Raw genomic sequence first — 27,209 nt, 5'->3', positions numbered from 1 at the left:
TTAGGGAGAGATATTCTCCAAAAGAAAACTGGGGAACTCTTGGGAACTGGCAGTGGATGCTGGGCAGTTGAAAACAGCAAGTGTCTACCAGAGAGAGTTCACAGGGCAGAGTAGTAGAGGGCCAGAAGAGGCCCCCTTTTCCATTCTTGGCAGGTTCTTAATTGACTGTATTTGGAGCTTAATGACCTTTTCAGCGATCCTGTTGTTAAATTCATCTTAACAACAGCTCTGAGCAGCAGAAAAGGACCATTAATTTATCTTCTTATTAGTGACCTGTTCAGTATCTCACTGTATTTCTTAAGAGTCCAAGTGCTTTCTGTGGAGGTTAGCAAGAAGCCTAGAACAAAGGTTGAAGACTGTCATTTTGTGGTACATATCTTACACATGTGAAAGTTAAAAAATTAGGGTGACTTCTTGCACAAATCATAGGCAAGCAACTGTACAAGTAAGATACACATTGTAGTCATCAGGAGACAGAAATACAGAGAAATTTAATTTTCAGTTCATGTACATGTCGCCAGAATGAATATTTTACTTTCACGGAAATATCACTTTGGTGTTGCCCACTATGGCCTTCTAGGGAAGGAGGTCAAAATATAAATTTGAAAACTGTAATATATCTAAAGTTTATTTTAATTCAAAAAAAAGTCCCCGGCTTTCCTATATGAATTTTCCTCAGCTTGAGAGAAACCATGTACTGCCATGCTAAAATAATTTTGGTATCCAATATGAACTTGATTCCAATAGTTTTTTAGTTCAGTTAATGTGTGCCTGTATAAAGTCTTTGTGAATTTTGACAACTGACTTTTAAATATTGATTGTTATAATATCACAGCTTTTTAGACTCAGTTTTGTATCATTTGTGCATGTCAACCAATTCCAAGTATACTTCTGCTCCCTAGGCATCTTCACTTTGTAAAAACCTTTTTATCATGACACTGAGCTTCACATAGTATTGTTTTCATATTGTATCACAAAAGAGAACTGTATCTTCAATGCTGAACTTTTTAACTGAGTTTTCAATTGAATTAGTAATAATGCCATACTTTTCCCTTTGACAGAATGAATTTCTAAAAACTTCACTTTGATTCCATGAATTGGGTAAAAATAAAATTAAACCATCATCGAGATTAACAGATTTTCCATTTGAAACTTCCAATACTACTGGTATAAAACTGACCTTACTTCTTTTTTGCAGTTCTTCGAGTTAACACAATAGCATCTATCACTTCATTTTTAATATGTGCACATGAAAACTTGGAATAAGAATGAATGGCATTAATTTAGTAAAGCGATTGTTTGATGTAAATGAAAAGTCATGCTTCACAGCGTGATATATAAATACACCTTCTGACGATGCACATGTTAAACTGTTGATCTCAGGCTCAGGCTTCTTAAATAAATTACCAAATTTCAAAATAGATGTTTATGTATTCCTCACAGATTTATGTCCCAGGATCTTATACAGTCAATTATATTATTTTGGCTCCCAGGGTGGATGGTAAATGTCTCCAAAAATTTTGTGCAATTTACATGCCATGATCAACTTTCTTGAGAAGTGGAAATTCAGTGGTTCATTTGTCATTAACAATCACATACTTCATTTTCTTAGCTCATCGGAAATGAAAGGGTTTATTGCAAAATAAAAAGCATTGCTAAACAATAAAATAGTTGTTGATCAGCATCATAAAATAAATGACAGAACAACTGTAGTAATAATGTTCAAGCTATTCCTCTATATCTGTGGACCAAATCCAGCCCATGACCTGTTTGTGAAATAAAGCTGTATTGGAACACAGACTTTCTTTTTCATTTATGAATATTGGCTATGGTTGAAACAGAGATTTTGTGGTCCACAAAGCCTAAAATATTTACTACCTGGCCCATTAAAGAAAATGTTTGCCAATCTCTGCTCCATATGCAACACAGCAGGGCTGGTCAGTCTCTACTTCCTGTACATATTTTATGTATACCTAACCCAGAGTTTCTCAACCTTGGGACTCTTGCTATTTGTGGCCGGATAATTCTTTGTTGGGGAAGTGGGGGTTGTCCTGTGCATTGTGGGATATTTAGCAGCATCCCTGATCTTCACTCCCTGGATGCCAGTAGCACCCTCCCATTTGCAGCAACCCAAAATGTCTACAGACATTGCCAAATATCCCCTAGTGGGCAAAATCACCTCCAAGTGAGAATCACTGACCTCGCCTATAATTTCCCACTGATCCCACCGATTGGGACCTGCCAGTTTCACGCATCTTGCAGGGTGCGGCTTAATACATACCACAACTGGCTGGTACTCCAAGTGGCCAGTGGGGGCAAAGCAGCGTCAAATACTTTTCCCACCACCTTCCAAGACCAGTGGGCAATAGCCGTCTAGTCACGGATGAAGCACACTTCTTCAGAGTGCCCTGCAGTCTGTTCTTGGAAAGGGTGTGCTAGTTACTTTGTGTCTGGAAAGGGTCAGAAAATGAGTGCTGGGTTATTGCTAATCATTTTTCAGATTTAACTGAATGTGAAACTGAGAATATGGTTCACTTCCTATGTATCTCACACACTACTAGAGGAGAATATGGCAGAAGTTCTAAGTATAAAGTACCAAACCATGTGAGCTGAATGAGTGAATAGGTAATATACAATGAATCCACTACAAAATTTCTACCTTCCTGTCTTTGGATTCCTTCATCTGTGTCATACTTAGAAACTTTTAGCATCTCAACTTCCTTTACTCTGGGCCCCCTTATTGAGTCCAACTGAACAAACCACTGGATTACCTTCCAGCATCTTAAGCTGGCACAATGAAATCAGAATTTCCTCATTAGTGCTTCCTAAATAATGAATTCAGTTTTATCTAGTGTTTTGTTCTGCTTTCCTTGGTATAGCACTCAGTGACGCTATTCTGATTTTTGCCAATACACATTAGTAAATTCGCAATTTGCCAACTGGAGCCTGCCATGACTTCATTCTAGTTTAGGTGTGGCAATAGTTAGAAGTGGTGGGCTAAGAAGTCAGAAGAAATTTTCTCTCCTTTTCAAGGTAACACTCTCGGCAAGGTTGTTACAGAGTCTTCAAGGAACGAACAGCCTCATTAGCCAGGAGAGGAAGGAACGCTCTATGGGGTTTTGGGTACTAAGCCACGTGAGTCCTACATGTTTCCATTCCAATTCTTGGGATCCCATTCTCTCCCAATCCAAATATAACTTTTGTGTAGAATATCTGGGAAACCAATGTTTTTATACAACAGCCTAAGAATCAAAATTTGAGTTTTGTTTTAGCTATCTCAGCCCAGTGGCTGCAAGTGATAAGAGATTCTTTGAATAAAATCATAGAAATTCTATAAACTTCTGCTTTTGCTTTGATACAAGCGCTCATCTTTTTTTAAACTGTTAACTTCAGCTGGAAGCAACTAGCTTAAACAGCAAAAATGACATTTCTTAAGCTTTTCATATTATTCTATTACAACTGCCCCTACATACCTTAGAACCTTTCCCAAAATGAGTATGTTATTCCTAGTGAGCACAGGTAATAATTAAATTAGTTATTTGATTGATGCATGTCTTAGACTGATTCAGTGCCAGTCAGGTTTTCAGACACATCAGCAACAATTAAAAGAGATAATCAACCTGAGATTTCGCCCCACTTTCCTGAGGATCCATTGCCTGCAACCATTTCTGGTACCATTTTCTTGATCAAGTTGATTATTAAGCAGAAAAGTCACTCATTCATAGCTCTCACAACTGCACAGAGGGCTGCAGAACTGGGCTGGAAACTAAACTTCCAGGAACAGAACTTGAAATCATACCTCAAAACAGACTTGATAAACCACTGCCATTGATCACTAGAAGAAGCCCTCATTGCTGCTATCCTGATGCTAGATGTGGGGCAGGAACTCAATTTTGCAACTACCGAGAAACTACTGGCATTGCCACTGCTAGAGGATAGACACATCTCCAGAAGAAATGGAAGCATCACTGACTGCTCATTTCTAAACTAGTGTCTCACATGGGTGCATCTGACTGACAGGGTCTAGGTCCCATCTCTATACACTAGATGCAAAAAGGGCTGTAAATTTGAGTTTTTTGTTTTTAACGTTTTTATTGGAGTATAACTGCTTTACAAGGGTGTGTTAGTTTCTGCTGTATAACAAAGTGAATCAGTTATACATATACATATATCCCCACATCTCTTCCCTCTTGCGTCTCCCACCCTCCCACCCTCCCTACCCCACCCCTCTAGGTGGTCACAAAGCACGGAGCTGATCTCCCTGTGCTATGCGGCTGCTTCCCACTAGCTAGCTATTTTACATTTGGTACTGTATATATGTCCATACATACACTACAACTCTCTCACTTTGTCCCAGCTAACCCTTCCCGCTCCCCATGTCCTCAAGTCCATTCTCTAGTGGTCTGTGTCTTTATTCCTGTCTTGCCCCTAGGTTCTTCATGACCTTTTTTTTTTTTTTTTAGACTCCATATATATGTGTTAGCATACGGCATTTGTTTTTCTCTTTCTGACTTACTTCACTCTGTATGACAGACTCCAGGTCCATCCACCTCACTACAAATAACTCAATTTCGTTTCTTTTCATGGCTGAGTTATATTCCATTGTATATATGTGCCACATCTTCTTTATCCATTCATCTGTCAATGGACATCTAGGTTGCTTCCATGTCCTAGCTATTGTAAACAGAGCTGCAATGAACATTGTGGTACATGACTCTTTTTGAATTATGGTTTTCTCAGGGTACATGTCCAGTAGTGGGATTGCTGGGTCGTATGGTAGTTCTATTTGTAGTTTTTTAAGGAACCTCCAAACTGTTTTCCATAGTGCCTGTATAAATTTCCATTCCCACCAACAGTGTAAGAGGGTTCCCTTTCCTCCACACCCTCTCCAGCATTTATTGTTTGTAGATTTTTTGATGATGGCCGTTCTGAATGGTGTGAGGTGGTACCTCATTGTAGTTTTAATTTGCATTTCTCTAATGATTAATGATGTTGAGCATTCTTTCATGTGTTTTTTGGCAATCTGTATATCTGCTTTGGAGAAATGTCTATTTAGGTCTTCTGCCCATTTTTGGATTGGGTTGTTTGTTTTTTTGATATTGAGCTGCATGAGCTGCTTGTATATTTTGGAGATTAATCCTTTGTCAGTTGCTTCATTTGCAAATATTTTCTCCCATTCTGAGGGTTGTCTTTTGGTATTGTTTATGTTTTTCTTTGCTGTGCAAAAGCTTTTAAGTTTCATTAGGTCCCATTTTTTTTTGTTTGTTTTTATTTCCATTTCTCTAGGAGGTGGGTCAAAAAGGATCTTGCTGTGATTTATGTCAGAGTGTTCTTCCTATGTTTTCCTCTAAGAGTTTGACAGTGTCTGGCCTTACATTTAGGTCTTTAATCCATTTTGAGTTTATTTTTGTGTATGGTGTTAGGGAGGGTTCTAATTTCATTCTTTTACATGTAGCTGTCCAGTTTTCCCAGCACCACTTATTAAAGAGACTGTCGTTTCTCCATTGTATATTCTTGCCTCCTTTATCAAAGATAAGGTGACCATGTATGCGTGGGTTTACCTCTGGGCTTTGTATCCTGTTCCATTGATCTATATTTCTGTTTTTGTGCCAGTACCTTACTGTCTCGATTACTGTAGCTTTGTAGTATAGTCTGAAGTCTGGGAGCCTGATTCCTCCAGCTCCGTTTTGCTTTCTCAAGATTGCTTTGGCTATTTGGAGTCTTTTGTGTTTCCATACAAATTGTGAAATTTTTTGTTCTAGTTCTGTGAAAAATGCCAGTGGTAGTCTGATAGGGATTGCATTGAATCTGTAGATTGCTTTGGGTAGTAGAGTCATTCTCACAACGTTGATCCTTCCAATCCAAGAACATGGTATATCTCTCCATCTATTTGTATCATCTTTAATTTCTTTCATCAGTGTCTTATAATTTTCTGCATACAAGTCTTTTGTCTCCTTAGGTAGGTTTATTCCTAGTTATTTTATTCTTTTTGTTGCAATGGTAAATGGGAGAGTTTTCTTAATTTCACTTTCAGATTTTTCATCATTAGTGTATAGGAATGCCAGAGATTTCTGTGCATTCATTTTGTATCCTGCTACTTTACCAAATTCATTGATTAGCTCTAGTAGTTTTCTGGTAGCATCTTTAGGATTCTCTATGTATAGTATCATGTCATCTGCAAACACTGACAGCTTTACTTCTTCATTTCCAGTTTGGATTCCTTTTATTTCTTTTTCTTCTCTGAATGCTGTGGCTAAAACTTCCAGAACTATGTTGAATAATAGTGGTGAGAGTGGACATCCGTGTCTTGTTCCTGATCTTAGTGGAAATGGTTTCAGTTTTTCACCACTGAGGACGATGTTGGCTGTGGGTTTGTCATATATGCCCTTTATTATACTGAGGTAAGTTCCCTCTATGCCTACTTTCTGGAGGCTTTTTATCATAAATGGGTGTTGAATTTGGTCGAAAGATTTCTCTGCATCTATTGAGATGAACATATGGTTTTTCTCCTTCAATTTGTTAATATGGTGTATCACACTGAGTGATTTGCGTATACTGAAGAATCCTTGCATTCCTGGAATAAACCCCACTCGATCATGGTGTACGATCCTTTTAATGTGCTGTTGGATTCTGTTTGCTAGTATTTTGTTGAGCATTTTTGCATCTATGTTCATCAGTGATACTGGTCTGTAGTTTTCTTTTTTTGTGACATCTTTGTCTGGTTTTGGTATCAGGGTGATGGTGGCCTCTTAGAATGAGTTTGGGAGTGTTCCTCCCTCTGCTATATTTTGGAAGAGTTTGAGAAGGATAGGTGTTAGCTCTTCTCTAAATGTTTGATAGAATTCGCCTGTGAAGCCATCTGGTCCTGGGCTTTTGTTTGTTGGAAGATTTTTAATCACAGTTTCAATTTCAGTGCTTGTGATTGGTCCGTTCATATTTTCTATTTCTTCCTGATTCAGTGTTGGCAGGTTCTGCATTTCTAAGAATTTGTCCATTTCTTCCAGGTTGTCCATTTTATTGGCATAGAGTTGCTTGTAGTAATTTCTCATGATCTTTTGTATTTCTGCAGTGTCAGTTGTTACCTCTTCTTTTTCATTTCTAATTCTATTGATTTGAGTCTTCTCCCTTTTCTTCTTGATGAGTCTGGCTAATGGTTTATCAATTTTGCTTAACTTCTCAAAGAACCAGCTTTTAGTTTTATTGGTCTTTGCTATCGTTTCCTTCATTTCTTTTTTATTTATTTCTGATCTTATCTTTATGATTTCTTTCCTTCTGCTAACTTTGGGGGTTTTTTGTTCTTCTTTCCCTAATTGCTTTAGGTGTAAGGTTAGGTTGTTTATTTGAGATGTTTCTTGTTTCTTAAGGTAGGATTGTACTGCTATAAACTTCCCTCTTAGAAGTGCTTTTGCTGCATCGCATAGGTTTTGGGTCGTCATGTTTTCATTGTCATTTGTTTCTCGGTATTTTTTGATTTCCTCTTTGATTTCTCCAGGGATCTCTCGGTTATTAAGTAGTATATTGTTTAGCCTCCATGTGTTTGTATTTTTTTACAGATTTTCACCTGTAATTGATATCTAGTCTCATAGCGTTGTGGTCACAAAATGTACTTGATATGATTTTAATTTTCTTACATTTACCAAGGCTTGATTTGTGACCCAAGATATGATCTATCCTGGAGAATGTTCCATGAGCACTTGAGAAGAAAGTGTATTCTGTTGCTTTTGGATGGAATGTCCTATAAATATCAGTTAAGTCCATCTTGTTTAATGTATCATTTAAAGCTTGTGTTTCCTAATTTATTTTCATTTTGGATGCTCTGTCCACTGGTGAAAGTGGGGTGCTAAAGTCCCCTACTATGATTGTGTTACTGTCACTTTCCCCTTTTATGGCTGTTAGTATTTGCCTTATATATTGAGGTGCTCCTCTGTTGGGTGCATAAATATTTACAATTGTTATATCTTCTTCTTGGATTGATCCCTTGATCATTATGTAGTGTCCTTCTTTGTCTCTTGTAATAGTCTTTATTTTAAAGTCTATTTTGTCTGATATGAGAATTGCTACTCCAGCTTTCTTTTGATTTCCATTTGCATGGAATATCTTTTTCCACCCCCTCACTTTCAGTCTGTATGTGTCCCTAGGTCTGAAGTGGGTCTCTTGTAGACAGCTTATATATGGGTCTTGTTTTTCTATCCATTCAGCCAATCTGTGTCTTTTGGTGGGAGCATTTAATCCATTTACATTTAAGGTAATTATTGATATGTGTGTTCCTATTCCTATTTTCTCAATTGTTTTGGGTTTGTTATTGTAGGCCTTTTCCTTCTCTTGTGTTTCCTGTCTAGAGAAGTTCCTTTAGCATTTGTTGTAAAGCTGGTTTGGTGGTGCTGAATTCTCTGAGCTTTTGCTTGTCAGTAAAGGTTTTAATTTCACCATCAAATCTGAATGAGATCCTTGCTGGATGGAGTAATCTTGGTTGCAGGTTTTTCCCTTTCATCACTTTAAATATGTCCTGCCACTCCCTTCTGGCTTGCAGAGCTTGTGCTGAAAGATCAACTGTTAACCTTATGGGGATTCCCTTGTATGTTATTTGTTGTTTTTCCCTTGCTGCTTTTAATATTTGTTCCTTGTATTTAATTTTTGATAGTTTGATTAAAGGACTCACCTATAAATTTCACCTATAAATTTTCAGATGGGTTTTAAAACCATCACATTCTCCGACTACAGAAAGACTATCCAACATGCACCCCCATGTTCACAGCACCACTATTTACAATAGCCAAGACATGGAAACAACCTAAATGTCCACTGACAGATGAATGGCTAAAGAAGATATGGTACATATATACAATGGAATACTACTCAGCCATAAAAAGAACAAAATATGGCTTCCCTGGTGGCGCAGTGGTTAAGAATTTGCCTGCCAATGCAGGGGACATGGTTTTGAGCCCTGGTCCGGTAAGATCCCACATGCCCCGGAGCAACTAAGCCTGTGCACCACAACTACTGAGCTCGCACTCTACAGCCCGAGAGCCACAACTACTGAGCCTGCGTGCCACAGCTACTGAAGCCTGCGCACCTAGAGCCCGTGCTCCACAACATGAGAAGCCACGCCCACGCACCGCAACCAACACCCAACACAGCCAAAAAAAACCATATAAATAAATACATTTATTTGAAAAAAAAGAATGAAATAATGCCATTTGCAGCAACATGGACTGACCTAGAGATTATCATACTAAGTGAAGTCAGAAAGAGAAAGACAAATACCATATGATATCACTTATACATGGAATCCAAAATATGACACAAAAGAACTCATCTACGACAGAAACAGACCCACAGACATAGAGAACAAACTTTTGGTTACCAAAGGGTAAGGGGGTGTGGGAGAGGGATGGAGTGGGAGTTTGGGGTTAGTAGATGCAAACTCTTAAATATAGAATGGATAAACAACAAGGTCCTACTGTATAGCACAGGGAACTATATTCAATATCCTCTGATAAACCATAATGGAAGATAATATGAAAAAGAATGTATATGTGTGTGTGTGTGTATATATGCATATATATATATGTGTATATATATATATAACTAAATCACTTTGCCGTATAGCAGAAATTAACACATTGTAAATCAACTATATGTCAATTAAAAAAAAGAAAGACTATCCAAAAACTAATGGGCAATCATGAATAGGAGGACTATGATGGATGCCCTCTACTAACGGTATACACCCAAATATTGACAGTGTTTAGAGTAAGGTGTAGAATTATAGAAGGGTTTTTCTTGTATATAGTTTCTGAATTTTCTTCAATGAACACATATTCCTTAATTAAAAATAGATATGCAAACACATCCTCACATCTAAGTTTGATAATTAAGTAAGAAAAAAAATTCAGGATAAAATGTCAAACAGAATACCTTGTAAACCAAATTAAAAAAAACTTTTAACAGCTTTATTGAGATGTAATTTTATATCATAAAATTTAATTGTTTTAACTGTACAATTAAATACTTTTTAGTAACTTTATAGTTTGTAACCATCACCAAAATCCACTTTTAGGACATTTCTATCACCCCAAAAAGATTCCTCCTACCCACTTTTAGTCAATCTCGATTCTCACTTCCAGCTCCAGGCAACCACTATCTAATTTCCATGTTTATAGATTTGCTAGTTCTCATACAACATGTAGTCTGTGTCTGTTTTCTTCCCCTTAGCAAAGAGTTCTTGAGGTTCATCCATGGTGTGGTATGTATCAGTCCTTTGTTCCTTTTTATTGCTGAATAAAATTCCATTGTATAGATATGCCACAATTTGTTTATTTACTCTTAAGTTGATGGGCATTTGGATTGTTTCAGTTTTTGACTACTGTAAATAATGCTGCTATAAACATCCACATATAAGTCCTTTAGTGAACACTGCTTTCATTTTTCTTGGCTACATACCCAGGAGTAGAATTGCTGGGTCATGTGGTAAATGCATGTTTGCCTTTTCAAGAGACTGCCAAACTTTTTCCAAAGTTGCTGTACCATTTTACATATCTTCCAGTTCCCATTTCTCCATATCTTCCCTAACACTTTGCAGTGTCTGTCTGTCTTTCTTTCTTTTTTTTTTTTTTTTGCGGTACGTGGGCCTCTCACTGCTGTGGCCTCTCCCGTTGCGGAGCACAGGCTCCGGACGCGCAGGCTCAGCGGCCATGGCTCACGGGCCCAGCCGCTCCGCGGCACGTGGGATCTTCATGGACCGGGGCACCAACCCGTGTCCCCTGCATCGGCAGACGGACTCCCAACCACTGCGCCACCAGGGAAGCCCGGGTGTCTGTCTTTCTGATTGTAGCCATTGTTGTGGATGTAAGGTGGCATTTCATTTTATTTTTTATTTGCATTTCCCTAATGACTAATGATATTGAGCATCTTTTCATGTACATCTTAGCCAGTTTTATGTCTTCTTTGGTGAAACATTTATTAAAATCTTTTCCTTGTTTTTAAGTTTATTATTTGCCTGGCTATTGAGCTGTAAGACTTCTGTATATATTCTGTATATAAGACTTTTATCAGATATATAATTTGCAAATATTTTTTCTAGTCTATAACCTTTCTCCCAGTCTGGAATCTAGATTTTATGCATTCAATAGTATAATTATCACCAATTGTATGATTTTGTCCATGGAATGCACCAAATTTGAAGCAAACTGAATCAATGAGAAGGTGTGCTTTGGTAGAGCTCTGTTTCTAAGGTTTGAAATTGAAAAGGCAATTGCAGTTGTCCAAGAGCTGGCAATAATTTAGTTACTTTAGAAACCCTGTAAATTAATCTTGACCACCAACTTGGACCAGGAGAAAAATTAAAGAAACAATATACAAAAGGACTAAATATATCCTGAAAAAACAAATCAGTACATTTAATACATGTCTCTACCACTGGTTTAAATTCCAGAAGCATTGAAAATCGTTTTGCCTCAATTATCTAGGGATTAGAAATCAAAGTATAAAACCATATTTTCCAAAATGATAAACTAAGGGTTTTCTGAGATAAGCATTTCTTATTTCAAAAGGAAAGCCACAGTTCTGGAGTTTAATTTCACAACTGAAATGTAAGTCATTTTATCTGCATCTGGATGATTTTATCAATGTAAAATAAAGCAGGTGGCTCAATTCAGCAAATATTTACTGAGCATCTGTTAAATGAGACCCTGTGCTAGGTGAGGCAGGGAATATTAGGACAAGAATAACTGTTCAATTGTGGTTTACTAAACAAGGTAACAGATAACCTAAGTGTTGAGATGTGCAGAATAATTTTATGAGCTGCTACTGATAAGCTCAATTCTGTATTCTGCTAGTGAAGAGTAAAACTGTATAAGAGGATATAAAAATGAAACTCTTTCTGCCTCAGTTTTGTCTGAGTCCCCAAAGGAGGAGAAAAACCAGTACATTACAAATACATTCATGTGCCTGAAGACTTGCAAAAGTAATGTTTTTCAATCTTCAGCACATCGTCTTTTTTGAAGACATATAAATGGTTTCAAGGGGCCCACTCAGCTTCATACCTACCTCTGGGTTTGGGAGACTGATGCCTGACCCTCTCAGAGACAAGTTCAAATGCTGAGAACAATTTTTTTCAATTATTAGTACATTTTCTTATGCAGAGGGAAGGACTGAACATGTGCATTTTATTATTTTATCTCTACTTTTGAGAAAGTGGGTATTTTGTTTGCTTATCCAGTGTTTGAACATAAATATTAATATTTCCTCCCTTTTTACATAAAAGTTAGCTTATGCACTGTATTACATCTTGACATTTTTACTTAATATATTTTAGAGTTTGTAGCACATCAGCACAGAAAAAGCAGCCTCAATCTTTTCATAACTGCATAGCATTTTATTGTGTGGATGTATCATAATTTCTTAAACCAATCCTAAGTTGATGGACATTGGGTGGCCTCCAAATTTTTATCTATTATCAAAGTTTTAAAAAAAACTACAATGAACAACCTCACATATAAATTTTCTTATATATGTGTGTGTACACATTTGGTAGATAAATGTTCATTTTGATGCCTGTAAAAGTTTTCCAAGTCTCCTTAGGTCTTCTTAGAGACCCTGTATTATCTATATAATCTATTCAGCTACAAAAGAAACACTTGACAGAATAAGTGACATGTACGTGCACACATGTACATGTCCAGAAGAATTCCCGGGTCCAAACTGCATGTGTAATTTTGATGAATACTGCCAAATTGCCTTTCATAAGAGATATATTTACTATTTTCCACCAGAAATGTACACGGGTGCTTGTTTCTTTACAGAGAAGGCCGTAGTTTTCAATGAACTCAGTTGTTTTTTAACTAAAAAAACAACAAACAAACAAAACTCCCAAAACCAAAAACTAGTTTTACAGACCCTCAGCTGGAATCAGGCTTTATTTTTTCCCTGTGTAGGCAAATTCATTCTTCTAATTTGCAGACAGGCAAACCCAAGTGCAAATAGGTTCTTTTCTAAATATAGGCCTCAAGTTATTACATTTTAAAACATCTTTTCTTCTGGTTTCTGCTAAAATTTCTATTTATATGATCCATTTAACTGTTTCTCCTTAAAATTTTGAAATATTTGATCCATCAGGACAGAGTTGTGGTAGCTCCAAATGGAGACATAAGCTCATGTTAATACACACTGTTAAATCACTCCACTTCTTTAGTCAGAGAAGAAGTGTCTGGAAGCTAAACATTATCAAATTCTCCCTTACTGTCAGAAATATTACCAGAGATACAAAGAACTAAAACACCTCACATATTTACAATTTATCTTTCGTATGCTTTTCCACATAACTAAAAATTACTTAAAATACAAAATCACTCATTTAGAAAAAGATTTTTCAGATAATTTTCCCATAAAGAAAAATTGATTTTTTTCCAGAGGAAAACAAGCTTGGTGATACTGTTAACATAGTTTGTTTTAAAATAATGACATGAGGTTGATCAAAAATTTATAATGCTTTGATATATAACCCTATAAGAATAAGCAGAATTTGGGGTCCTATTAATATGTAGTGTTATAACAATAACCATAATGACTCACATATTTACGGTGCTTTACAGTTTACAAAGCACTTCCATGTACATGATAATAATTGCAGCTGCCGTTGGTTATAAAAACCAGGTATTTTGATAAACTGTACACTATAAACTATTAGTCTCTTTTCATCCAAGATGAGGGGAATGAAAACGCATTGTTTGCTTAAGGACAGAAAGCCAGTGAGTGGTAAATCATAGAGACGGGAAGTAGAATGGTGGTTCCCGGGGCTAGGGCGAGGGGGGATGGGGAATTATTGTTTAATGGGTATAGAGTTTTTAGTTTTGCAAGATGAAGAGTTATGTAGGTGGATGGTGGTGATAGTTGCACAACAATATGAATGTGCCTAATACCACTGAATTGTACTTAAATGGTTAAGGTGGTACATTTTCTGTTATGTGTATTTTATCACAATAAAAAAAACTGGGGGGGGCGGGGAAAGCCAGTGAGTGGTGAAGCCTGAATTTGATTTCATTTTGATCCAACCTTTTCCTTCTACTCAGAGCAGTTATTATCCTCATGTTACAGATCAGGGGACTAAAGCCCAGAAGGACTGAATTGACTTTAGTCACACAATTATCAAGTGGCAGAGTTGAAGTTCAATCCAATGGAAGTGATTTTATAAGCAGAGGCTAAGCACAGGAAGTCAAAATAAAACCAAGGACTCATCAAACCACTAAGGGTTGGGTAATATTGCGTTAATCACTTTACCTGCCTGGGCTGCAGTTTACTAAGTTGTAAAATGAAGGAATGGATATAGATTAAACTATTTTTTTTAAAAATTCAACATTTTTAACCATGACTTACGATAAGAAATGTTTTATGTTGACCCAGTACACACACCACACACACCACCTTGCCCTAGGTTGGGTTTCCCAGAAGCAGACCTTGAGGTAAGGATTTGACTGCAAATGATTTATCAAGGATGTTTTCGGGAGAAAGTGGTATGGGAATAGAGGTGGCAGAGCAGGAAAGGTGCAGAAATCAACCAGGGATCAAATTTCAGGTGCAGTCTCAGCCTCAGCCTGATCCCGTGGGAAGCTCTGGAACATAAGATACACCAGAGACTGACTCGCTTTGAGACAAGAAAGCTGGGCTTTCATATTTCATCCCTAGTCAATCACTGGTTACAGGCCACCCCAGCAGGATGTAACCTCCCAGGCATTTAAGTTCATGGTACCTGTGGTAGCCAGTCCCCAAAGGTGGCCTCCAATGATCCCGGCCTTGTAGTATTCACACCTTCCTGCCTACGCTGTTCCATGGTTGGTCACTCTAACCAATGAAATACAGCAGAAGTAATGGTACGTCACTTCTGAGATTAAGATATGAAAGACTGTGGCTTCCATCTTGGATTCTCTCTTTCTTCACTGCCTCTGTGGGAAGCAAGGTCTCATTTTGTGAGCAGTCCTATAAAGAGGTCCATGACATGCACTCTCATAACAAGGACGTGAGGCCCCCAGCCAACAGCCAGCAAGGAACTGAGGCCTGCCAACAACCACAGGAGTGAGTCTGAAGGCAGATCCTCCAGCCCCAGTCAAACCTTGAGATGACTGCAGCCCCAGCTATTAGCTTTACTGAAATCTCATGATACTCTCTAAGCTAGAACCACCCAGCTAAGTTACTTCTGGATTCCTGACCCTCAGAAATTGTGTAAGATAATAAATGTTGTCATTTTAAGTCACTAGGTTGTTGAAAAATTTATTATGCGACAACAGATAAATAATACAAATACATTGGGCTACCATGTCTCCAGTAGCTGAAGGGAAGTTTTCTGAAAAACTACAGAGAAGATTCTTTAGGAATGAAGCACAAAGACACTGAGGGATGGGCAGAACCAGCAAAAGAGACCTGAGGTGATGTGAGCAGAGCATCAATCATGTCTGCTATCTCTCCAAAACAATGTTTCATGAAACAACACTTACCCTTATTACATGCAATGCACTTTGATAATTTCTATTTGATTATACTCTTATTTGGTTTATTAAGTGCTGGGAGTGAGCCCTTAAATTGATTTCACAGTTCACTAACAAGTTGTGACCTGCAGTTGAAAAACAGTGAACTTAATCGTCTTTGAGGCTCCTTTTAGATCTAAGCTTTTGTAATTAGGAGTTGGCACAGTGCTATTACATTAACGACTAATATTTATCGAACACCCACTATGCCATAACTATTCCAAGCACTTCACATATATTGCTTCATGTGAAGACAATAAGGTAGTAACTACTGATATCCCCATGTTACAGATGTGAAGACTGGTAAGTGGCAGAGGCCAGGAGGAAACCCAGTCAGTCTGCCTTCAAAACCCATTGTCAAGAGTGCAGGCACCTACATGCGACTGTTTGGGTTCAAATCCTGATGCCAACAGTCGATCAATAAATGTTTCTAATTATGATCATGATATAACCCAATTATTGGCAGTCATCAGCTCACTGACGGGGATAGTTCTAACAAAAGGAAGTTTAGGATCAGGGTCATGCATATGGACTGAATTTAGAGGTTAACTCATTGATAATCAGCTCAATGTTCCACTCTGCTTCAGCATGCTGGCCCAGTCTTCACCTTAAATTTAGCCACTTATACATTTAAATAAGGGCTCTGGTCTCGGTTATTTAACATCTGCATGGTTGAATATCTAAAGTACATTTCACTGTAAATAGAAGGAATTTCAACATACTCATTTTTATGTATTGTTTTATTAAAGTACAAAGATACTTCTCTAATAAATGAATCTAACTAAAATACATTAGTCACTATTATGTAGAGCATATTCCTACTGAAGTCAGTGAACACTAATCAATCTTTCGGTTTGAAAAATAGGGTCAATAAACATTACGATATAAATGACTAAAATGGTTAAAAAACAGACTTCCCTGGTGGCACAGTGGTTAAGAACCCACCTGTCAATGCAGGGGACACGGGTTCAAGCCCTGGTCCAGGAAGATCCCACATGCCACGGAGCAACTAAACCCGTGTGCCACAACTACTGAGCCCGCGCTCTAGAGCCCATGAGCCACAACTACTGAGCTCAAGTGCCCTAGAGCCCGTGCTCCACAACAAGAGAAGCCACTGCAATGAGAAGTCAGCACACCACAACATGTAGCCCCTGCTCGCTGCACCTAGAGAAAGCCCGTGCACAGCAAGGAAGACCCAACGCAGCCCCAAATAAACAAATTAATTAACTAATTAAAAAAAACTGCACAGAACCTGTATATCTGGAACTATTACCTTTTGGCTGAATGCTTCTGAGTCATGTTTCCATCAATTATATCTTTTATGTCACAGGATAAATACAGCATTTACACAGATAGTGAAGTCAGTATAAAAGCATAACATCCTTTTAATAGAAGATTATGAGTAATGAAAGATTTATACACCTGCTGAGTGAATTATCTAGAGTTGGACACATGTAGGGGATACATGTCAGGAAGATATTTCAGCAGCTTTGTTGTCAGGTGACTTGAAGGATTTAGAAAGTAGAAAGAAAAATGTGGTTTATGTCCCACTTCATATGCTACTGTGTGATTATGGATTACAGGGCAACAAGGGTGACTGCAACCTAGCTTGGGACACTGTTAGCAGATATAAGACACTGTTCCCCTGTCACCTATTTTTTTTAAAAAAACACAAAAAACAAAACCCACTCGTTTTGTATACATTGCTAAAGAGGGAGTTACAGAAAGCATCATGGCTCCCCCAAACCAAATATCAATCTAGATATCCTGAAAAATTAACAATTTAAAATAAAAATTTTTTCTGGGCAGAAGACCTAAATAGATATGTTTCCAAAGAAGACATACAGATGGCCAACAGGCACATGAAAAGATGCTCAACATTGCTAATTATTAGAGAAATGCAAATCAAAACTACAATGAGGTAGCACCTCACACCAGTCAGAATGGCCATCATTTAAAAAAAATCTACAAATAACAAATGCTGGAGAGGGTATGGAGAAAAGAGAACCCTCCTACACTGTTGGTGGGAATGTAAATTGGTGCAGCCACTATGGAAAACAGTATGGAGGTTCCTCAGAAAACTAAAAGTAGAGTTGCCATATGATCTAGCAATCCCACTACTGGGCATATATCCAGACAAAACTATAATTTGAAAAGATATATGCACCCTTATGTTCATAGCAGCACTATTCACAATAGTCAAGACATGGAAACAACCTAAATGTCCATCAACAGATGAATGGATAAAGATGTGGTACATATATACAATGGAATATTACTCAGCCATAAAAAGAATGAAATAATGCCATTTGCAGCAACATGGACTGACCTAGAGATTATCATACTAAGTGAAGTGAAGTAAGTCAGAAAGAGAAGGACAAATACCATATGACATCACTTATATGTGGAATCTAAAACATGACACAAATGAACTTATCTACAAAACAGAAACAGACTCAGAGACATAGAGAACAGACTTGTGGTTGCCAAGGGGGAGAGGGGGTGGAGGAGGGATGGACTGGGATTTTGGGGTTAGCAGATGCAAACTATTATATACAGAGTGGATAAACAACAAGGGCCTACTGTACGGCACAGGTAACTATATTCAATATCCTGTGATGAACCATAATGGAAAAGAATATGAAAAAGAATGTGTGCATGTGTGTGTGTATATATATATATATACATATTTAACTGAATCACTCTTCTGTACAGCAGAAATTAACACAACATTGTAAATCAACTATACTTCAATAAAATAAATTAAAATAAAATAAATAAAATTTTTTCTAATGATAAAGGAAATACATGCTTTCACAAAGCATTTAGTAAATGTAGAAAATGTAAAGAGTAAAGGAAAAAAATCACAAAGTGATCAGATATCAGATCATGAGGTAATAATTATCACTATTTATGTGTGTGTGTATATATATATATATCCAAATTGGCATCATACTACATGTACTTTTTATAATTTCATTTTTTCACTTAAAAACATACTATGGGAATTTCCCTATGTCAAAGTATTCTACTTGAACATTAATCTGATAGAATCCCATTCTATGGACATAGCATTTGTAACAGTCAGTATCCAGCAGGCAAACAGAAACCACCCTATACATTTAATGCAGGAACAGACTTAATGCTAGTAACTTGCTACAAAGTTATAAAACATGCTAAAAAAAAAAGAGAGAAAGGTATATATTAGTTAGCTATCGCTACGTAACAAACCACTTCAAACTGACTCGTGTAAAACCAGAATTTACTTAAGAAAAAATTCTGTGGTTAACAATTTAGGCTGGATTCATCTAGGTATTTCTCTGGTCTCAGTTGAGGGCCCTCATGCATCTACAGTTGGTTGTGGGTTGGCTTTGCCGATCTTGGCTGGGCTCCTTTACATGTTTGGGGACCTCAGCTGGGACAAGAGGACTGGCTAGACTCAGACCCACATGGTTTCTCACTCTCTAGCAGGCCAGTGTGGGCTTATTCCATGGCAGTCACGTGGCTCTAAGAGAATGAGCAGAAGCCCAAGAGTCCTCTTGGGACCTAGGCTTGGGACTGTCACAGTGCCATTTTGTCTACCTTCTATTGTTCAAAGTAAGGAACAAGGTCAGCCCAGATTCCAAGAGTAGAGAAACAGATTCCACTTTTTATGTGAAAAACTGCAAAGTCACATTGTAAAGGGGCGTTGAAACAGGGAGAGAAAGAATTCTGGCCAGTTCTGCAAACAATTGATCACAGTGTGTCTTACCTAGAAACCTGAAAGCTGCCACCACTCCTGGGGCTGGAGCCCATATGTGGGCCATTGCACTTGTGACACTCGATACTGATCTGTGAGAGGTACTACTGCTGCCTCTACTACCACTGAGTAGAAACCCAGGAGTCCATAGCCTTACTAATCTGTTAAAACTGCCACAGATGTTTTGGGAACAAATAGTTGCCTGTAGTCATTGCTGCTGCCTCTATTGCTATTGGAAGGACCCCTAGAGACAGACAAAAAGGCTACTCTCTTTTCCACCTTATAGTCTCCCCACCAGTGCGTCCCAGTAGCAAACATCATGTGATGCAAGCTGAAAGGGAATATGGAAAATGTATTTTACTGGTTTCTAACCACCTGTGATACAGAGAAGAGCATCGAAAGTATAGCTGAGAGTCAATTGAAAAGTGACTGCACAATAACATCATTTATTTAACTAATCCCCTGTTGCTGGATATTTAGATTATTTCTCTGGAAATACAACATAAATGTAGAAAGCAAAGCCATCAATGGGACAGTTTCTGAACCCAATGGACAATGTTATTTAATTGCTAAGAAAGGCATTTAAAAAGGGATGCGTCCTTGAGCTCAGCAGCAAACAAATGATATGTAAAACAGAACAGCTCTAAATAGCTCTGCTCTGTCCCTCCAAAAGTAGATGTGTGTCATCATGACGGGAACAACACTGTTATATCCACGTGGAGCTTTAATGACATAGTTTACCTCAAAAATTATTTTCTTCACATTGCATTCCCACTTGGTTGAGGTCAAAAGGAATTATTCTGAAGTCATAATTATAATTTTTGTACCCCCATATATACAAAAGTTTTACCTGAATTTCCCTATGCTCAACAGCCACAGGATAAATATAAAATCCCAATAACAATTTTTCAAAAAGCATTTCTAGAGTTTAGCCTCTATAGTGTTTCTTTTTAATAACTTATTTTTATTATAAATGTAATACTGCTTGTAAAAAAAATCAAATGAGCATTTTCAGAGGTGAAATTCCATCATTCAAAGCTTGTCATGTATCTTTCATCCTGATGTTTTCCTAAGAATGATCTAATACATTTTATTATTACAGTCTCAGAAGAATATTATAATTCTATTCTGTAACTTGTTTTTATAAGTAAAAATTATATATATATATATATATATATCTTGATAGACCTTTTGTGTTAATTCAGTATAAATATACCTAACATATACATAACATATAAATATACCTAACATATAACATACAACATATACCTACATCATAGCATTCTATAGTATGGATACGCTAAAATTTATTTTATTGTTTGTCTTCCCCAGAAGAGTGCAAGCTCCCTGAGGATAGGGACCTGGTTTGGTTTGGTCACAGCTGTATCTCCAATGCTTAGACGAGCACCTGGCAAACAGCAGGTGTTCAAAAATTTTGTAGAATGAATGACTAAATGGCAAGACACTTTTGATGAATATTTGTATTGTTTCCATCTTTCACTATTCCAATAATGAATTTTGCAATTAGTAATCTTATAAATACATGTTGTACATTTATTTATTTTTGTAAGGAAAAGTTATAGAGGAGGAATTGCCAGGTCAAAAAAAAAAAAACACCAAAATTGAAGAACTTCAATCCCTCTCAAATTCCTCCCAACATGTTCAGAAAGGCCCCAGTGGGAAGTGAGGTAGCACTTGTATTTAAAAATCTGGTCTTCCTAGCTATCGCTTAGACCTGCCACTATAGTCTCACAAGTGTAGTCCTGTCACAGAGTGGCATTGGCCTTTTCCTTCCTTTTAATTTGTGCTGTCTGGGGAAGCTGTCTGAGATGCTTATGTTTCTGCTCCATGTTCTGAGACATTCAGCTGTCATTCTGTTGAAATGAGAACAGTACCCTTTGTCCCTGAAATTTTTTGTCAAGCAGGCTATATTGGCTGTAAAACTTTATGCTCCCAATATCTCTATGAAATTTTTTTTCTAATCTAGCTTTCTTTTTAAACATCAGCTTTCCCCCAAGGCTCAGGGATAAATCCCTAATGAGGAAACACTGCATCATTCATTCCATGTATAATATATATCGAGCTGTCCTCAGAACAACCCTAATTCTCTGATACTTACACCAAGGCTCCTTAGACCAAATCTGCAAACCTTAGTTCTCTCGTTTCTTTGGTTGAGTGCTTTCCTGAGTGGCTTTTGCAAACATACCTTTAGCGGGTCCGGTCTCAGTCCTGTAGATATTTCTGAATCCCAGGGTAAAAGTCACTTGCAGTGTTCAGGTAGGGATCCCTGGAAACACACAGATATATTAATAAATACAGAAATTTAGATGAATGGACATATGCTCAAAGTTCACTTAAGCAAATTCTCAAAACAGTTCAAGATTTTCCCCCCTTAAGCCCTAAAAACTTGAATATTTTAATCTTTTGTGTAGCGGGCTTCCTTTATAAAATATCCTCTTTTATTATAAATGTTATATATGATCATTTAGAAATTTGGGAAAATAGAGTATATATAAAAAATGGGAAATAAAATCACCTATAACCCCACCCCCACCCCTGAGCTACCAGTGTGAACATTTTATACACATTTTCTTCCAATTTCTTTTCTATATGTTCTTACATAGTTCAGGTCATAGTGCATATAAAATTTTCTATTGTTTTATTTTTCCTTAATATTATAACAAAAATGTCCTTTTGTGACTAAAAAAGTTCTTCATATACATACCCGCTAATAACCGTAAACTAGTCCCTTGTTTAGATGTACCATATAGAGATTATGCATTTTAAAAGCTGTCCTCCAAGTTTACTCAGACTAGAAGTCAGTCATATTCAATTCCTCCTTTTCCTTCACTACCCAAATCCACTTAGTCCTGAAGGCTGTCTATTCTATTTCTGAACAGTTTCTTTTATCTGTCCCAGGGATTTCAATCCCAGCTAGAGCATATAGGGAGCTTTTAAAAATACTGACTGCTGGGGCCCCACCAGAGACCGAGTTAACCGGAATCTCTGGGGGATGGAGCCCAGGCATGCACAAGTCTAAATGCTCCCCAGTAGATTTTAATGCAGCCAGGGTTGAGATGCACTGCCTCGGCCCCTCCTCCAGCCCCACTTCCACTTCCCAAGGCCCGGCCCTCATCAACTCCCAATTAGGTTATTGCAGTTACCTCCTAACTCTTTTCCTGTTTCTAGTCTCTCTCTTCTGCAACCTCTAATCCTGCATACTGCTTCCCAAATTACTTTGGTAAAAACATGGGTCAGATCACATCACTCCCCTACTAAACAAGAGAGTCAAACTTGGCCTGAGTGAGGCCCTCCTCCAACCTACATTTCTGCATCCTTTCCTACTCTGGGTCTTCTAGTGCACCTCACCACTCATCTGAGTTAGCTTTCTGCCTTTGTTCATGCTGTTCTGTAGCCCATAATGATCTCCTTCTCCATTGCTCAAAGACCGCCGTTATCTTATACATATTTCAAAGTCCATTTCAAATACCACATCCTTCTTCAATCAGGCAACAATCATCTATTGAATGACTACTATGTACCATCCATCTGTTCAACATTTTTAAAAATTTATTTATTTATTTTATATTTATTTTTGGCTGTGTTGGGTCTTCGTTTCTGTGCGAGGGCTTTCTCCAGCTGCAGCGAGCGGGGGCCACTCTTCATCACGGTGCGCGGGCCTCTCACTGTCGCGGCCTCTCCTGTTGCGGAGCACAGGCTCCAGACGCGCAGGCTCAGTAGTTGTGGCTCACGGGCCTAGCCGCTCCGCGGCATGCGGGATCCTCCCGGACCAGGGCATGAACCCATGCCCCCTGCATCACCCGTGTCCCCTGCATCGGCAGGCGGACTCCCAACCACTGTGCCACCAGGGAAGCCCTGTTCAACATTTTTTGAGTTGCTATTGTATCTAGGTACTGGGGATACAACAGTGAACAAGACAGACAAAACTACCTGCCTGTTTGGAGAGGAGGAGAACAAAACAAGCACACAAATAAGAAAATGTTAGATAAGTGTGATGCAGAGAATTAGAATATATAGTGACTGGGTGGCTATTTTCATCTGAAATGGCCTTTCCGAGGAGGTGACATCAATACTGAGATCTAAATGACAGGAAGTGAGGGACCAGCCATTCAGAGTTTAAGGGGCAAAGCATTCTAAAGATAGGACCAGCTAATATGAAGGCTTTCAGGCAAAATGAAGTCTGATTGAAGAGCTGAAAGAAGGCCAGAGCAGCGGAAGCACAGGGGTACAGGGGGAGTCATGGGAGAGGAAGTTGGAGTCAGCTCATGTATGCTTTCTAAGTCAGGGGAAAGAGTCGAAATCTGATTCTTTGGGCAATGATGGGAAGCCACTGGAGGGGTTTAAGTGAGAGGGTGACATGATATGGTTTGTGTTTGAACAAGATCACTCTGGTTGCTGTGGGAACAACAGATTGAGGGGGTGACAGGAGGAGCAGGGACTACGTAGGTGCTTTGGTGGCACTCTGGTTCTCCTCCCAGTACTTGCTCCATTTAAGACAAAAAAAAATCAAAAGCTCCTTGTTTATAAGCAAAATATTAAAATTCTTATCATCATCTAACAGGACCTGGATGGGCTGACCTCTCTCTGGCCTCCTGCTATTGAGCCTTGCTGACCTTTTGTCAGCTCCTCAAATATATCATTCCTTCAGGCCACAGGGCCTTTGGACTTGCTGTGGTTATATGTTATTTGTGTATGTGATAAAATATACATAACATAAAATTTACTATTTTTAACCATTTAAAAGTGTACAATTCAGAGGCATTAAGTGCATTCACAATGTTGTACAACCATCATCACTCTCTAGCTGCAGAACTTTTTCATCAGCTCAACGGGAAACACTAGACCTATTAAGCAGTCACTTCCCATTCCCTCCTCCCCCAGCCCCAGGCGACCATTAATCTGCTTTCTGTCTCTGTGGATTTGCCTGTTCTGGATAGTTCACAAAAATGGAATAATACAATATGTGATATTTGTATGGCTTCTTTCACTCAGTATAAAGTTTCCAAGATTCATCCATATGGCTTCCCCAGTGGCGCAGTGGTTAAGAATCCGCCTGCCAATGCGGGGGACACGGGTTTGAGCCCTGTTCTGGGAAGATCCCACATGCCGCGGAGCAACTAAGCCCGTGTGCCACAACTATTGAGCCTGCGCTCCAGAGCCTGGGAGTCACAACTCCTGAAGCCCGGGCACCTAGAGCCCATGCTCTGCAACAAGAGAAGCCACAGCAATGAGAAGCCTGCACACTGCAACAAAGAGTAGCCCCCACTCACCGCGACTGGAAAAAGCCCACGCACAGCAACAAAGACCCAACGCAGCCAAAAATAAATTTAAAAAAAGAAAAAAAAGATTCATCCATATGGTAGCATGTGTTAGTACTTCATTCCTTTTTATGCCTGAATAATATTCCATTGTATGGATTTATCATAGTTTGTTTACCCATTCCTTAGTTGATAGACATTTGTTTAAGTTGTTTCCACCCTTCAGCTGTTGTGATTAGTGCTACTGTGAACACTCATGTACACGTTTTTGTTACAACACCTGCTTTCAATTTTGTCACACCTAACAGTGCTAGGTGATATGGTAGCTGTGGTCATATTTTGAGGAACTGGAGATCAGTGAATCTTAGACATGTATTAGTTTCCTGTGGCTGCTGTAACAAAATACCCCCAAATGGGTGGCTTAAAATAACTTTGAAAATTTATTTTCTCGCAGTTCTGAAGGCCAGAAGTCTGAAATCAAATTGTCAGTAGGGCCATGCTTCCTCTGAGACTAAGTAGAATTCTTGCCTCTTCCTAACTTCTAGCGGTAACAATCAATCCTTGGCGCTTCTGGCTTGCAGCTGCATCATTTCAATCAGTCACACGGCATTTACCCTGTTTGTCTTTGTGTCTTCACACGGCCCTCTTCCTGGGTCTCTTCTTCTTTCAAGGATACCAGTTATATTGGATTAAGGGCTTACCCTATTCCAGGATGACCTTCTCTTAATTTAAATAATTACATTTGCAACAACACTATTTCCAAATAAGGTCACATTCTGAGGCAATGGGGTTAGGACTTCAACATCTCATTTTGGAGGATACAATTCAATCCATGACCAACTGACAGACATTACTGTGCATCTGAATCCCCTGGGGACCTTGTTAACATGGGCTTGCGGTGAGGCCTGAGGTTCTGCATTTTCAGTAAACTCTCCCAGCTGATATCAGTGCTGCTAGTTCACTGATAGGGTGGCTGACTGGTTTTGCTTTTAGCAATAAAAATCCAGAGTTAAAGGAAACCCCTCAGTCCTGGGAAAACTGGCATGGTTTGTCACCCTATTATATCATAAACCACAATTTGAATAGCAAGGATCCAGCTATGAACTATGGTAATTTACCCATTAATTACATTGCTGACTATTCATATTTATCTTTACATTTAAATAACTTATTTTTGCTAGAACAGTCCAAGTTTTCAAGAATCTGGACCCCGAAAAGCTCCAAACTGTGAAATGGTGAGTTAGTTGAGCTGATGGGCACCATCTGTGAATATCATATATTAACTCATGAAATTATCTATGATGCTCAGCAGTGCCCCTGTTGGGTTGAAAATGGAGATTTCTGACCCCTTTACAGAGTAATTATGCATGGGCAAGAACTTTTTTTTGGCTAAGAGTACTCACTGGATTTGAAATCTTCAGTATCCTTCTTTTGTTGCTGCCCAGGGACTGTAAAAATGAAGGAGAAAGCTCCTTTCTGAAGTTGGGTTTGAGCTCACTGCAGTAGGGACAGCGTCCCTCCACTCTTGATTCCTATTAGGACCACCTGAAGAACTTTAAAAACTGCTGAGCCCTCACTCTGGACCAAATGACTCAGGCTACCTGGGATTGGGCACAGGCAGTCAGAGCTTTGTTCTTGTTGTTGTCATTGTTTTAAGTTCCCCAGGTGATGCAAATGAGCAACCAGAGTAGAGAATCATTGTGCAAGGTCTTCCTTTATAAGAGAAACCTTGCCAATCTGTTCCCTAATCCTTTTTTCACCTGCACCCATATTCTTCTCTACTCCTCTCTATGTCCACATACTTGTTTGTTATGGTTGATCATTACCTTAAGCAAGTTCTCCTCTTCCTCATATTTGTGTCCTGTTTATACAATGACCTCACTGACCTGGGACCATGTACAACCCATTGGCGGTAATAATTACTCCTGCAACCGACCTTGGCAGGCTTTCCTCAAGCTTTATTGACTGTTTTTCACTCTTTCACAAAAGGTATCCTTAACATCATCCACAACTGAGTTAGCCTGTGACAGTGCTGCTGTTTTGACTGCAGACTCTCTCAGGAATCAAGTGAAATCTCCCACAGAATCTGTACTGTGTGTTCCTCTACAAACCATCCACAGGAAATCTGGGTGGAGAGTACGTTACTTTTTTATTGGGATATAATTCACATGCCATAAAATTCACCCTTTTAAAGTGTCCAATTCAGTGGTTTTTAGTATATTCACAAAATTGTGCAACCGTCACCACAGTCTAATTCTAGAACACTGTTGTCACTCCCCAAAGAACCCCCCTACTCACTAACAGTCACTCCTCATTCCTGCCGCCCCCTGCAACCACTAATCTATTTCTGTCTCAATGGATCTATCCTGGACATTGCCTATAAATGGACAGTTCAACATGTGGTCTTTTGTGTCTGGCTTCTTTCATTTAGCGTATTTTCAAAGTTCATACATGTTAAAGCATGTACCAGTACTGCATTCCTTTTTGTGGCCAAATAATTTTCCATTGTATGGATGTACTATATTATGTTCATCCATTCATAATTGATGGTCATTGGGGTTGTTTCTGGCTATGGTAAATGGTGCTATGAACATTCATGGACAGGCTTTTGTGTGGACAAGTTGTCATTGCTTTTGGTTCTATACCTAGGAGTGGAATCGCTGGGTCATATGG

At 38.5% G+C, this 27,209-nt stretch overlaps 1 long non-coding RNA gene across 2 annotated transcripts in view; it reads right to left on the bottom strand.

The window, feature by feature from the left end:
* LOC132594423 (uncharacterized) overlaps positions 1 to 27,209 on the bottom strand; it is a 163,996-nt gene that overhangs the window by 136,090 nt on the left and 697 nt on the right. For both annotated transcript variants that reach the window (XR_009560597.1, XR_009560598.1), the window contains exon 2: positions 21,464 to 21,544. This is a non-coding gene — a long non-coding RNA (uncharacterized lncRNA). The remainder of the gene's footprint in view (positions 1 to 21,463; positions 21,545 to 27,209) is intronic.

The sequence above is a fragment of the Globicephala melas genome, chromosome X (assembly GCF_963455315.2).
Source record: "Globicephala melas chromosome X, mGloMel1.2, whole genome shotgun sequence".
Taxonomy (NCBI): Eukaryota; Metazoa; Chordata; class Mammalia; order Artiodactyla; family Delphinidae; genus Globicephala; species Globicephala melas.
Note: the sequence above shows the minus strand (reverse complement) of the source record. Positions and strands in the feature narration are given on the sequence as shown.